At 38.7% G+C, this 13,777-nt stretch overlaps 1 long non-coding RNA gene across 1 annotated transcript in view; it reads left to right on the top strand.

The window, feature by feature from the left end:
- Positions 1-964: 964 nt before the first annotated feature.
- The window catches only part of LOC106507826 (uncharacterized), a 57,677-nt gene continuing 44,864 nt past the window's right edge, over positions 965-13,777 (top strand). The window contains exons 1-3 of the long non-coding RNA XR_002335601.2: positions 965-1,035; positions 5,516-6,007; positions 6,254-6,288. This is a non-coding gene — a long non-coding RNA (uncharacterized LOC106507826). The remainder of the gene's footprint in view (positions 1,036-5,515; positions 6,008-6,253; positions 6,289-13,777) is intronic.

Genomic DNA, 13,777 nt, shown 5'->3' with positions numbered 1-13,777 from the left:
GGGAAAAAAAGTAAACCTAATAGTCATTTGTAGGGGTACTTATTCTCTCTCTCCACACTGCAGCATTACCACTAACCAAGACATTCATCTTCATCCTTCATTAGAGTGTGTTATTCACTGAAGTGGTTTATGGCCAAATAGAGTTGCTGGCCTTGCAGATTCTCTTTGGGGTGGTACTGAATCAAATGTGTTCTTGATGTCTAGATAAATCAGTCCTTAGATTTTCTTGGTTGAATTTGTGTTAATTTTCAAAACTAATTGGAAAAACTGATAAAGCCTTATGAAAAAGCATGCTAGTGTGTGGACACTCTAATTCAGACGGTTTCTCATGCAATCCATTTTATCTTAAATACATAGAATGATTACAGTATTTTACTCTTTCCAATGAAACTAAAAACTAAAAGGTATGAAAAGATGAGGGCTTATTTTTGATGACACTACTTTTAAAAATTCTTACAGGAGAGTAAAATTCTGGCAGAACAGTACTGCCAGAATAGATCTTTAAGAAATCGACAGGAGCTGGATCTGGGACATTTTCTGTCAAGCTAAACCCTTCTATATAGACTATAGCCAATGCTTCTTGATATTATTTAAAAAAAACTCCTGGGATCCTGTTCCACTTTCTTTACAGGTGATTCTCATTTAGTGCTTAATGAAATTTTGACCAAAAAAAAGTTCTTTTGATGACAATGCTGTAAGGTTATCAATAATAACAGCTACTATATTAAAACACCCATATAATAAGCACCAGTACTGTATGCCTTATATACATTATTTCATTTAGTTCTCATCATGACCCCATGAAATGGGTATTAGTGTTTCCATTTTACCATTAGTATTAGTATTTCCATTTTAAATAGGAAAAGAAAGCTAATTGACTTGTCTAAGATGGCACAATTGGGATTTGAATTTGATTTGTCTGTTTGCAAAGTCTGCATTTTTAATCATTACTCTGTTCCTACAGAGGCTACGACCAGAGAAAAGCAAAAGCAGAAGAGATCAATTTGAGATATATTACCCTGGTTATTGCCTACAGTAAGTAAGAGATTGGAATAGTGAATAAAAATAAATAAAATTATGAGAAATGGATGTTGCCAGTCCAGGGTGAATTTCTCTTTGAAAGATGACATGAACAAGAGTTCTTGTCTGTATAACCTTTCTCTTCCTCTCATCTCACTCTTATTGGATTGAAGAGAGTATTAAAGAAATCATTAATAATCCACCCATAATTACTCTTTTTTAAAGAACCAAATCTGGTATGATGGATAAAATATTAGGGGGATATAGCCCTGCAAAAACCTTGGATCCAGAAATTAAAGATGAACATCATTTTCTCCACCTCTTTGCTCAGGACTGTATGACTAATTTGAGTCACTAAGGTGTTATGAGAATGAATGGAGATCATTTCAATTTTGACAAAAGATATAGGATGAGAGTCCGAAGGAGGAGAGATGGAGAAAACTGTTACTCTGAGAATGAATCCTAAGAAAATATAGTTGTATTAATATACCCAAGTTAAGATCAGTAGACCCAGATTTTTCAGCACTTTAGCTATAATAATGGGAAAGGTAAATTGAAGTAATTACTATTCAGAATGAAACTGAGATGTTTTGGTAAAAGTGAATTAGAAAGGTGAAATGTGGGACTATATAATCATCACTCTGTTTATTTAACTTGGATTGGCTTACCTAAAGCTCTGATGGCAATAACTTGTTAACTGATATAAGGAAGACCAATAATAAATTATAATGTGCAAATTTTGATGCTGGAGCTAGAATCCTTCCATTTTGAGACAGTGGCTTGGACTAGAAGTACATGGTTATAGAAGACAGAGGAAATATGGGATTAGTCTGATGCTCAAGTAGACCTCATTCTTCTGGGAAAGTGATGGGCTAAAATTCAGCACTGCAGTTAGGACTTCACTACACCTTCCTCCTGGAGGTTCACTGCAAGCCTGTGGAGGAAGCTTCATGGATTCTGGTGATGGAATTCCAGATTCTTTACTTTTGCAATACTAAATTAAAGCTAATCCATGTCCAAGGCTTGCTGAATTCAGTGTTTCTGAAAGTATGGTCCTTGGTCCTACTGTCCCAGAATGTCCTTTGGTGTTTATTACAATTATAGATTTCTTGACCCCACTTTTGTGAGTTTGGCCAGAAATTTTCAGTTGCAGGAATGTCTTGTGTCAGATTTCTCAGCAAAAAGACTCTGAAGCAGAATTTTGTGTTCAAAAGTTTACTGGAAGGTTGCTCTCAGGTACAGCACTTGTAAGGGGGCAAGGGAAGCAGAACTGGGTATTGTTACCAACACCTCAGACAATCCTACAGGGCACTTTGGAGCTAGGGCCTTTCAGATTTGCCATGAACTAAAGCAAATGGATGGGGCCTTTGTGTTTTTGTATTGACACTTACTGAGTACAGGTTTGGGAAGGAGTGTAATTTTGGGTGAGGCAGTTTCCCTTAGCTAAGGATAGTTGTAGTTATCCACATTAGCAACCAACACTCCAGGTTTCTGGGGGAATGAGTGCCTCAGTCTACAGCAACCACCACAGTCCATTCTTTACATTACTTGGCTATATGTGTAGCATTTAGTGAGTTCATCACATTTTGTAAAACTTGCCCTGGGCTGGTCTCTTTTTGGGGGAAACTTATAAGAGGAAGATTAGTGAGGTGAATTATAGCTTTAGCTACTGAAACTACTCTTGAGACTGCACTGAGCACTCATTGTCTCCATTCTCAACTTTCCATTCTGAATTCCTCTTGGCTAGCGTCTCTGTTGTCTAGGAGAATAACTTGGTGGAGTGGCCCAAACTCTAATCCCAGGCTCTGATTTCTGTGTTTATCTATATACCATCAAAATTAGGAAAGTACCAGGAGATGCACTGTTCATTCAGTCACCTGGGTCTGAAATAATCCTTTCCTGCGATCACTGTGTAATAGCAGCCCTACCTTTCCTGAAGATCAGGGTCAGTTACATCTGCAGATATGATGACTAATTTCTATGCTATCTGGTCTCTGGGATGAAGAAACTGAAGTAACTGGGTAACAGCTATAACTCAAAGTCTAATAAAACCGTTACTGTGTCTTCTATCGTAAGCTTTTCTCTTCTGGGAAACTAGGTCCTCTAGAATTAAAAATTTTAAAAGTCGAAGGTTAACTTTTATCCATTGATACCCAGACCTATGTATTCTACTTTTTAGGAACACAGTACCATGTAATGGTCATTGATTTAAGATAAATTCTGCCTTCTAGATGATGGTGCTTCTCAGAGTATGATCCCGCATCTTCAAAAAGTCTTTCTTCTCTGTTGGACTGACAGCTACTGGGTAGTGTGACAAGTTAAAGAACCAGTAGGCCCATCGTTATGTGCCTGATGCTACCCTTTCTTTGCTTTTGAGTGGGTCCCTTAGTCTGAATCCATATTTTGCTGTAAAATGTGTTGATGGTTCTAACACTCTATAAGCCTGCATATAGTGTACTGGCTAAGGTCATGCTATCAAAATAGGCAAAGTCATGTCTGGAATATATATCCTTTCTAGTCAAAATGAATTATAGTGCTCTATAGCATGGAAAATGTTCCATGTAATCAACTTACCACCAGGTGTCTGATTGTTCTCTGTAAGGTATGGTGCTGAGTCAGGATCTCTGTTTCTCACAGTTTGGACTTCCAGCAGTGGCCATAGCTAGATAAAGCCTTAGTGAGAGGGAAATCACATGCTGTTTGATTCAGTCTTCATCCCTTTAACTATGACAGTGGGGTAGCTGATGATAGAGTCTGGATGATGTCAATTGGTCTGGTCATTTTGCCTGTTTGATGTTATCTTTTTCAAGGTGGTTGCTCTTTAGTGAACATAACCAGGCAGTACAATAATTATCACATTTTTGGGCTCACTCTTCTAGATCCATCCATAAGCTCTTACCTATACTTCTTGTCCTAGATCCTAAAATAGTGTTTCTTCCAGACCCCTGGCCAACCATTCAACCCATTCACCACTGCCCATGAGTTCATCCTTACCTTGGCCATTTTTATTGCAACAAAGTGGTTGACTAGGTATTTCCTCAGATCCTCAAAGCTCTACCCACTAAGAGGATTTCTCTCACTGTTATCTTTCACATCAGCTCTGAGTGGGGCTGTCATGAAGCAACCATCCATCTTCAGCTTGCACATACATCCTGAGCAGACCCATTTTTAAAACAAACTCAGCCTTTTTTCCTTCTCCATCAGATGGTAATAAAGCACCTATTCCACCTTCCCCCTGCAGTCATAGGTGTGAGCTGATGGAGAGGCACAAATAAAATACTGCTAAATGACATGAAAGTCTAGACTACCTGCCTATGCAGCTTACTTTCACCCTCTGGCCTTACTCATGATCTGAGCACTCCCTAAATATATTGTTCCCTCTTATAATATATTGCTGTTGCTTCCACCTATGACTTGGTGTATTTGACTGTATAAAACTAGTGATGAGTAGCTCTAGCTGCATGATTTCTTGAACTCCCAAGATTAGATACTGCATTTTTTAGTAGAGTTCAGCAGCAAGCCACAGTTTTTAAAAGTTGTGTAATTCCTTGCTTGAAAATGGCATGGTCCTGTTCCAGATCTCTAGAGGATGTATATTATTCTTCTATTGGAACTTTCCATAAGCTTCGCAAACCATATTTTCCAACTATATACAGCTCTACTGTCACAGGATCTGCCATGAATTGGACATCACATCCTGGGCCTGACACAGGGCTCTTTCTTGCTTGGAGCCCAACTTAAAGCTGTGTGCCTCTGTGTCACTTGGAAAATAGTTTAGGATAGTAATCCCAAATGTGAAATATGTTGTCTCTGGAACATGCAAAGACTTGCCAGATGATTGTACTTCCTGCCTGGTGATTGGAATTCTGAAGTATAATGATTTTTCCTTTATTCTTGAGGCAATGTCTCAGTATTCTCCAGACCACTGGACCTCTGAACATTTCATAGATGTGGGCCCCTAAACCTCCATGGAGCTTATTTTCCTTCCTTTATGCTTCTTATCAAGGCCTCCATCATGTTTTCCACTTCTTGTTCATCTGGTCTTATTATCATGAACTCATCAACATAATGTACCCTTTAAATATTCTGTAGAATGTTCAAATGAGCCAGCTCCCTTTGAATTTCATAATGGCAGAGGTTGGGAGAGTTGACACTGCTTGGTCACCACCATAAAATTATTTTGTTTTTTATCTTATAAAAAAAATGAAGTGTTTCTGATTTTTTTCATTATATATATATTTTTTTAAATTATAGTTGATTTACAGTGTTGTGTCAATTTCTGATGTACAGTATAGTGACTCAGTCATACCTATATACAAGTTCTTTTTGTCATACTATCTTCCGTCATACTCTACCCAAGAGATTGGACATAGTTCCCTGTGCTGTACCATAGGTCCTCATTGCTTATCCATTGGAAATGTAATAGTTTGTGTGTACCAGTTGGTTCTCCATGTCGATGATCTGTTTCTGTTCTTTTTTTTTTTTCCCCCCACAGTCTTAGCAACACGGGATCCAGGCAGTGTCTGCAACCTACACCACAGCTCATGGAAACACCGGATCCTTAACCTACTGAGCGAGGCCAGGGATCGAACACACGACCTCATGGTTCCTAGTCGGATTTGTTTCCACTGTGCCACAATGGGAACTCCTGTTTCTGTTCTGATCCTTCTTGTTGATGGGAATGTAAAATGTGGCATTGTCCAGATCAAGACCAGCGTGCAGTGTCACAGGGGCTATGCTGATCTGCTGAAGCAGAAACACCAGATTTAGCAGAGCAGTGGCAATTGAGACTAAAGTTTTTGAGTTTGCATTAATTCACTGCCACTTGTTAGCATTGAAGTATATTACCTTGAATCAGGCAACTCTCTGTCTTAGGGAAATGCCTGGAGAGTGACTTGGCTGTGACTCATCAGCAGCCGGTATGCCCAGCAGCTGGAAAAGCCAGTACCTCTGTCCAGAAGCTGGGATCTTGGTGACACACTACAGCGTGAGTACAGACCCTTTTCATGAATGTTATACACAATGAAGTTGGAGTACACTCTTCAGGGAAAGGGCCCTATTTCCTCAGCTGTGAATTTTAAATATTTCCTTTAGATTGTTGGGAAATGCCTAATTTGGGTTTTTATCTCTCTTCAGTTTATTTTAGTCATTAGTTTATGTGTGGTTTTTTTTTTTTTTTTGAAAAGTATTAAATTGGCATTTTAGAAATATTTTCTTTTTTTTCAATCTTCAGTTGCAGCATTTACTTGACTTGTCCAGGGATTAAAAGTGAGTATAATTGAAATAGATAAATTGGTATTCCTATTTTCAGAAAAGATATAGTGGTTCTCACCCTTAAGATACACACACACACACACCACACACGTACACACATCACACAGATAACACACACACCATGCACACATATCCCTAGAGAGGAATGCTTCATGTATCATCTCATCGTATTTACATTCCATTGCTTTTTGAATCAATATGAAGTCTAGATAAAACAAATTGAGAGGATTTAAAATGTGCTGTAAGACTTATTTCTGGTTATGTCCAGCTATTATTATATGTGACGGTGCAGATTTAAACCTTGTCATCTAGATCTTGTGAAAAGGGCATCTCTGCATGCATAGTGGTTACTAGCATGCACAATGGACTCAGGTTTCCTGGGTTACAGGTGCTAGATATAGCTCCACTTTTTTTCTTTCTTTTCCACTCAAAATAGCATTACAGGGGCAAGTAAGGGGAAAAGATATTATTTTAGAGTTAACCTTGAGTTATCTCTAAGTTAAATATAAAACAAGCAGCTATTGAAGTTGTGGCTCAGCCTCAGAACATGATATAGTGTTCATGGGGATGTGGGTTTGATCCCTGACCTCGTTCAGTGGGTTAAGGATATGGCATTGCTACACACAGTGTCATAGGTTGTAGATGTGGCTTGGATCCACTGTTGCCCAGGCTGTGGTGCAGGCCTGAGTTGCAGCTCTGATTCATCCCCTAACCTAGAAACTTCATATGCCACAGGTATGACCCTAAAAAGAAAAAAAAATCAAGTATTTATAAACTTTTTCTAATTATACATTAGTTGTGACTTAGTACATACTTGATCATGACACATCAGTGAGAACATGCCACAGTTGTTAACTGCTGCTTTAGTGCAAACTTTCCAAATTTGGCTGTGTCTCAGAATGATCTGGAATACCTAGATTCCATGTCCCCTACTTTGCTTTGGAATCAAGATATAGAATAATTTCATTACCTTCAAATTTCCCCCTGTCATTTTATAGTCAATTCCTCCCTACATGCCCAGATCCTAAGAACCACAGATTTGTTTTCTGTCCCTATTGTTTCACCTATTCCAGAATGTCATATAAAAGAAATCATAAATATATAGCCTTTTAAGCCAGTTTCTTTCACTTAACACAATGCATTTGAGAGGCATGTTTGTTGTTACATGTATCAGTAGCTCACTCCTTTTTATTGCTGAGTAGTATTCTATTGTATGGAATACTTTTATGGTGGTGCCCAGTTGCTTTGTGTCTTTTGTGTCATTTGGTAGATTTCCTCTTTTACTTTTTTCAATTCTAAAGTGCGTAGAGGTATCTTGCTTTGGATTTCATTTGCATTTCTAACAGTTAATGACGTGTTAAAGCCCAGTTTGGTTTGAGAATCTGACTCAACCCCATTCTGCTGCTCTCTAGTTGAATCACCCTCAATGGGTTATACAAACTCTCTAAGCTTCAATTCCTTCAAATAGGCAAAAATAATTCACAGGAATGATAATGCAGTTAAATGTGAGAATGTATATAAATGTATGTAAAGGGCTACATAACATGTGCTATGTGGAGATGTTCAATGAATGTGGGTACTCATGGAGTCTTCTCAACTTTTTTTGTTGTTCTCAAAATTCCATGCTTAAGAAACTCCCTTCAGATATTGTATGATACCCTTGGACTCACACAGACCCAGCCATTTGATCATGTTCTGATATGTTTTCTAGGCCTGTAGTTACACAGGTATATATTGCCTAAGAGACTTGCAAAGTTTCAAGCCTAAGAGAAGGCATTTGTAACCAATAAGAGTGCATTTATGTTGAAGCTTTGTATGTTCTCTGTTCTTGTCTTGCTGGATAATGAAAGATGCATTAACGGTACCAATTACAAAGTATGAATTTGATTTATAGCTCTTTGTTACTTTCCCTGGCAATCACCATGCAATAGGAAAATCCACATGCAGCAATCTAAAGACAATTTAGACTGAAATCATTCTTTGCAATTTAGGCATTTAATTAGGAGTTTTAAAGCTTAATTAAAAAGTTAAATCATTTGTCTTTATTTCTGAACAATGCTATTGTGGATGGTTCAATTATGTAAAATAAACCATAATAAGATATGTATTTCCCTGTCTGAAGTTATAGCATCATTCACACATAACAGCATGGCCCCATAAAATCGTATTTGAGAAGATAGAACAAAATTGAAATATAGAGCCATTAACTAGATATTGAAAGTAACTTCTGGTCTGTGAAGTTGTTTTTCTCTCTTTTGTTTCATGGTCTTAGCGACACATGAATTTTTCCTCTAAAAATGTAAATAATGAGAAAAAAGATTTTAAGTATATCACCTACAATTCCATCCAAAATGTGCACACACACACACAAAAAAAACTGGAATGAAACTTCTCATCAATCTTCAGTTATTTAGTACTAGGGATGAAACTTCATGGCTTGTTTCTGAATAGTAAGAAACATTCTTCACGTGCATAAATGTATTCCTAATTTTTAAGGAACTATCCCTAGGCTGCCACTAACCAGGCCCTGAACCTCTCCATTTTTGGAAGGTTCATAGTTCATGCCTACATTTCCACATGTTCTAGGAATTCAATCTGTTATTCTTTCTTTTATAACTCTAGATTTTGGGGAGTGAAGTCTTTTACTTCAAGAAAGGCTGCCAAGTGTGTGAAAAGTACACATGGGATTAAATACCTGAGTTATAAAAATCTTGCAATTACATATACTTAAGATATATTACAAGATTTGTAGTGTCTAAATGTTCTTGAATTTGGTGGCTCAGTTGACAAGCAATGATCATATCATTTTATTCCTGGATAAAATCAAGATAGCAAATACCAGCTGACAGTCTACTAGAAAAGGGCAGTCAGGAATGAGGGCAGTGTTCTGAGATGACATAAATTCTATGTGTGGCCAGCACCCACACTCCTAGGATTTTCACCCTCAACCCTGTCTGTACATACTGGGGACTAATGGAACTTGAATATAAAGAAAATGCTGGAGTTCCCGTCGTGACGCAGTGGTTAACAAATCCGACTAGGAACCATGAGGTTGCGGGTTCGGTCCCTGCCCTTGCTCAGTGGGTTAGGGATCCAGCATTGCCGTGAGCTGTGGTGTAGGTTGCAGACGCGGCTCGGATCCCTCGTTGCTGTGGCTCTGGCGTAGGCCGGTGGCTACAGCTCCGATTCGACCCCTAGCCTGGGAACCTCCATATGCCTCAGGAGCGGCCCAAGAAATAGCAACAACAACAACAACAACAACAAAAAGACAAAAAAAAAAAAAAAAAAAAAAAAAAGAAAATGCTGTGGAAATATTATTAGATTATGTTGTTATTAGGACTCAAGGAATGGTATAGAAAATATCTGTGAGTTGTGGAAGTTCAATTTTGGTGAGAATAAACAGGAATACTGCAGCCTGATAAGACTAGCCCCACCTTATGGCTGCAGAAGAGGTTGGCTCCAACAATGGTGTGTATGTCCTCAGGTAAATAAAAGTGACTGCAATCTAAGATTGCTTTGACTGATCTACAATAGATATTACCTAGGCCTTAGTGTCTGTACTACCGAAAGGATTGGCCTGGGAGGGCTAATGGTAAAACATAGTGTCTTTCCCTTCCTACTTCTAAGGTACTCTGAAAACAGGCACTTTGTCTTTGTAGTGGATCCTACAGTGAGCCAATCAGAGTCCTTCATGACTAAGCCCCTCATTTTCCCAGCATTTGAGATTGTAAGTGGCTGATGTCTTTCAGCTGACTCCTCTCTGGGACTTGTCCTCAGTGGAACAGAGCCTCATTATTCAAGGTCATAAATCTCCCAGAGGTCAATCTGTATCCAAGGACTGGTCAACGCAGGGTGTACAGTTCATTCCGCTATCTCCATTAATGACAACTGTGAAGGATCATCCCAACTCTAGAGTAGGATTGGCTGAGGTTACAAACCTTGGGGTTTGGTACATCTTTGCTAAAGAATGGAGGCTTTACATAAGAGCTTCACACCTACTAGCTATAATAACACCTTGAGCTAGTGTCCATCTTTTGGTCACAGAGAACGGTTTCAAAATAATAATACCTTTTTCTAAGTACTTACAATTGATTTTTATGCATTACTCATGTAATCTCAAAATATCACTATAAGACAGGTACTTGTATTTAAGGATGAAGTGATTTCAGCTTCATTGTGTTTATCTTCTTATCTTTTGTGGTACATTCTATTTATTATCACAAATACTTTAAACAAAAAACTCTTAGAGGAGTTCTCTTGTGGCACATTGAGTTATAGCTCTAGTGTTGTCACTGTAGTGATTAGGATCACGGCTATGCCACAGATTTGATCCCCCTGGCCAAGGAACTTCCACATGCTGTGGGTGCAACCAACCCCCCCCCCCAAAAAAAAAACGAAAAGCAGCTCTTAGAATGTGAAAATAGAATTATAAGAATTCCATTAGAACAAATATCAATCTACATTTTTGGTTTGGTAATCATCCATAATTACAAAGGTAGAAAGTAACAGGATCACAAGAATAATATCCAGGTTATTTTAGGGAAAATTCCCATGACCTGGTTATCCTCTTGTCATAGTGTGAAATGAATGCTGCTTCTCCAGAGCTGGCCTTGACAAATATCCTTGGTTTAATCTAGCTAACCCAGTGCTGTTATTCCAGACACTCTGCAGGTATTCTCCTTTGGGGGCAGACACTCTAAAATTTTGCTTGAGACATTCCTTCAAATGACATTCATAAATTTATTGTTGTGGGTATTTGCTGAAAAATCTATTTCTATTCCTCTCGTACTTTCATCACTGTGCTCCTCTCTACGCTTTCTTTCCTCCTTTGGCTCTTCATCCTCCTCACTTTCTGTTTTCACCTCCTTCCCTTCTCACATGCAGTGGTACTATCTTCATCTGGGTCTTCTTCAGCTTATCTTTTCCAATTTTTATGTTTTTCTACAACTTTTCTTTTTTACCTCCTTTGATCATTCAGCCATGAATGCCTTCCATATTTTGATTAGCAGTGTCACTGTCCTTCAAGTCAGCCTGGAAAGAAATCTCAGAATTGTTGCTGATACCTTCTTTTCCTTTTTACTAAAAGACAAGACTCTGGAATCAGTTCTAAGCCTTCTACTTATTCTTAGAGTAAGTGCTTTATTAAGGGATTGAGTTAGAGAACTAGATTCACTATCAATGATCTCAAATGCCCAAGCATTTTCCAGCAGAATTATTTTGGTCATCAAAGCACTAATTTTCTTCCAGTATAAATTCTTTGAGGGTGCTGTCTGTTTCTTGTTCCCTTTGTATAATTTTATCTCTTGTGCTCTGCAGTCTGCTTAATAAATGTTGGCTGAATGAAAAGAGTAGGGAGCTACTGGAAAATTTTTAGCAAGGGGGCGGCACGATCAGGTATATACTTGGAAAGTTAATCTGTGAGTTGTATTTAGGTTGGAGTGGGGTGGGAAGTGTCTAAAGCTTAGTTTAGAGAAGCCACAGAGGGAGAACATGGAGAAAATGAGCACAAATTGTTTTATTAGAGAACTTATTAACTTTGAATGGATGTCGAAAATGTAATGTTGCTGTTATTGTTGTGTTGTTGCTGGCAACAGAAATTTTATAAAGTATAAGAGACATATATATTTGAAACCAGTGGGGAAATTGCTTAAACATGTATAAGAGTGAGATTGAAGATATAAAAGTGTGAGGGAAAAAGTATCAAGTTCCTAGAAAAAAAAAATCAAGTTCTTGGAGGATGCAGAGGTGCAGAGACCTCAAGGACACAGGTTAATTTTGAAAATGAATCAGCATATGTCTTCTGTGAGAGAAGAGATGTTAGGTTAGAAAAAATATGTTAGTGTGTGTGTGTGCGCGCGCAGAAGGGGGTGCTGTTGGAAATTGAGATAATTGGTGTCAAATGTCCTAGATCAGTGGTTCTTAACATTGGCTGCACATTAGAATCACTTGGGGAGTTTTTTAAAAAAATACTGCTATGTAGATTCCATGTAGGACCAATTAAATCACAGTCTCTAAGGGTGGAGCCCAGACTCCAGGATTTTTAAACACTCCCTAGGTGAGTTATTGTGCAGCCACAGTTGAAAGCTGCTGGCCTATATCTTCTTAGTAACATGGCAACAATGCTTCCTCCTGTGAGCCAGGGAAGTGGAGTGAGAATAACACAAAGTTTAAAAGAGAAATAAAGTGACTGGGGAAACTCATGGAACTTCAATAAAGTATACTAAAAATGTTCTGAACTCAGATGATACTATGTTCTGAACCCAGATGACATTAAGTCATTTGAAGCTTAGGGGATCCAACCAGTGTGTCATTGTGACATTATCTAGCAATGCATGGAGGCTAAGGAGAGGGGGAAAAAGAACATTAGGGTAATTCATGGTAGAGAACTAGCCTTGTTAATAGTACCCAAATCATGCTGGACATCTGAATAATTCAAAGATACTTAGAAAAAATGTGCAAATGCCAGGACCCCAGTGAGTGTCTTTCAGGAGATCAATAAATCTAGATTGGGCCTGGAAATCTGTATTTTTAAGCAACACCCCTAGTAAGTGTGGCAGCCAGTGCAGACTAGAATTTGAGAATCACTGAAATAGAGGATAGACAACGTCAACGGAGAGGCAGAAAGATTGTGTGATTACGGTGAAAGCACAGCTAAAATATTAGACCCTGAGATTCAGCTGGATAGGAAGGCAAATAGAGTCAGGAAGGCAGAGAAAAATAACATGCTGAGGAGGAGGTAAAGCAGTAAATTACAACTGGGCATTGCTATGGACTGAATGTTCGTGTCCCCTCAAAATTAGTATGTTGAAATCTTAAACTCAATGTATTGGTATTAGGAGGTGGATCTTTGAGAGGCTATTACGTCATGAGGATGGAGTCTCCCGCATACAAGTAGTGCCCTTATAAAAGGTACCCCAGAGAGGTCTCTTGCCCTCTCTGCCATGAGGGTACAGTTAGAAGGCAGCAGGCTGCAACTTGGATGGTGATCCTTCTAGACCCTGACCATGCTGCCACCTGATCTCAGCCTTCCAGGCCCTAGAACTGTGAGAAATACATTTCTGTGTTTTAAAACCACTCAACCTATAGTACTTGGTTATAGTGGCCAGAACTGACTGAGAAAGGCATGGACGGGATTGCCGACAGAAGGGGAAGGGAGGATTTGGAAACAATGAGGGACTCTGGCAGAAAGAGTTTCTGAAGTTGTTGTCAGAGAGGGGAATTCAATGGCTGCTCTTGGATTTTATCTTGTATCTCTTTACTTCAAACATTCCCTCTCCTGCCTGAGGTAGAAAAGGGAACCCAAGAAAACAGAGGAGGGCACGGTGTTACTTTTCTTGGGCTATTGTTACAAACACCACAGACTGGATGGCTTAAACAACAGAAATTTATTTTCTCACAATTCCGGAGGATGGATGTTCAAGGTCAAGGTGTCAGCAGAGCTGGTTTCTTGCAAGACCTCTATCCTTAGTTTACAGATGGCCGT

Source organism: Sus scrofa, chromosome 9 (genome assembly GCF_054392235.1).
Source record: "Sus scrofa isolate SSC_HxYL_T2T_F1_AM1 chromosome 9, Sscrofa_HxYL_maternal_Yorkshire_Landrace_v2.0, whole genome shotgun sequence".
Lineage (NCBI taxonomy): Eukaryota > Metazoa > Chordata > Mammalia > Artiodactyla > Suidae > Sus > Sus scrofa.
The sequence above is the reverse complement of the archived record's forward strand: the minus strand, read 5'-3'. Positions and strand labels throughout refer to the sequence as shown.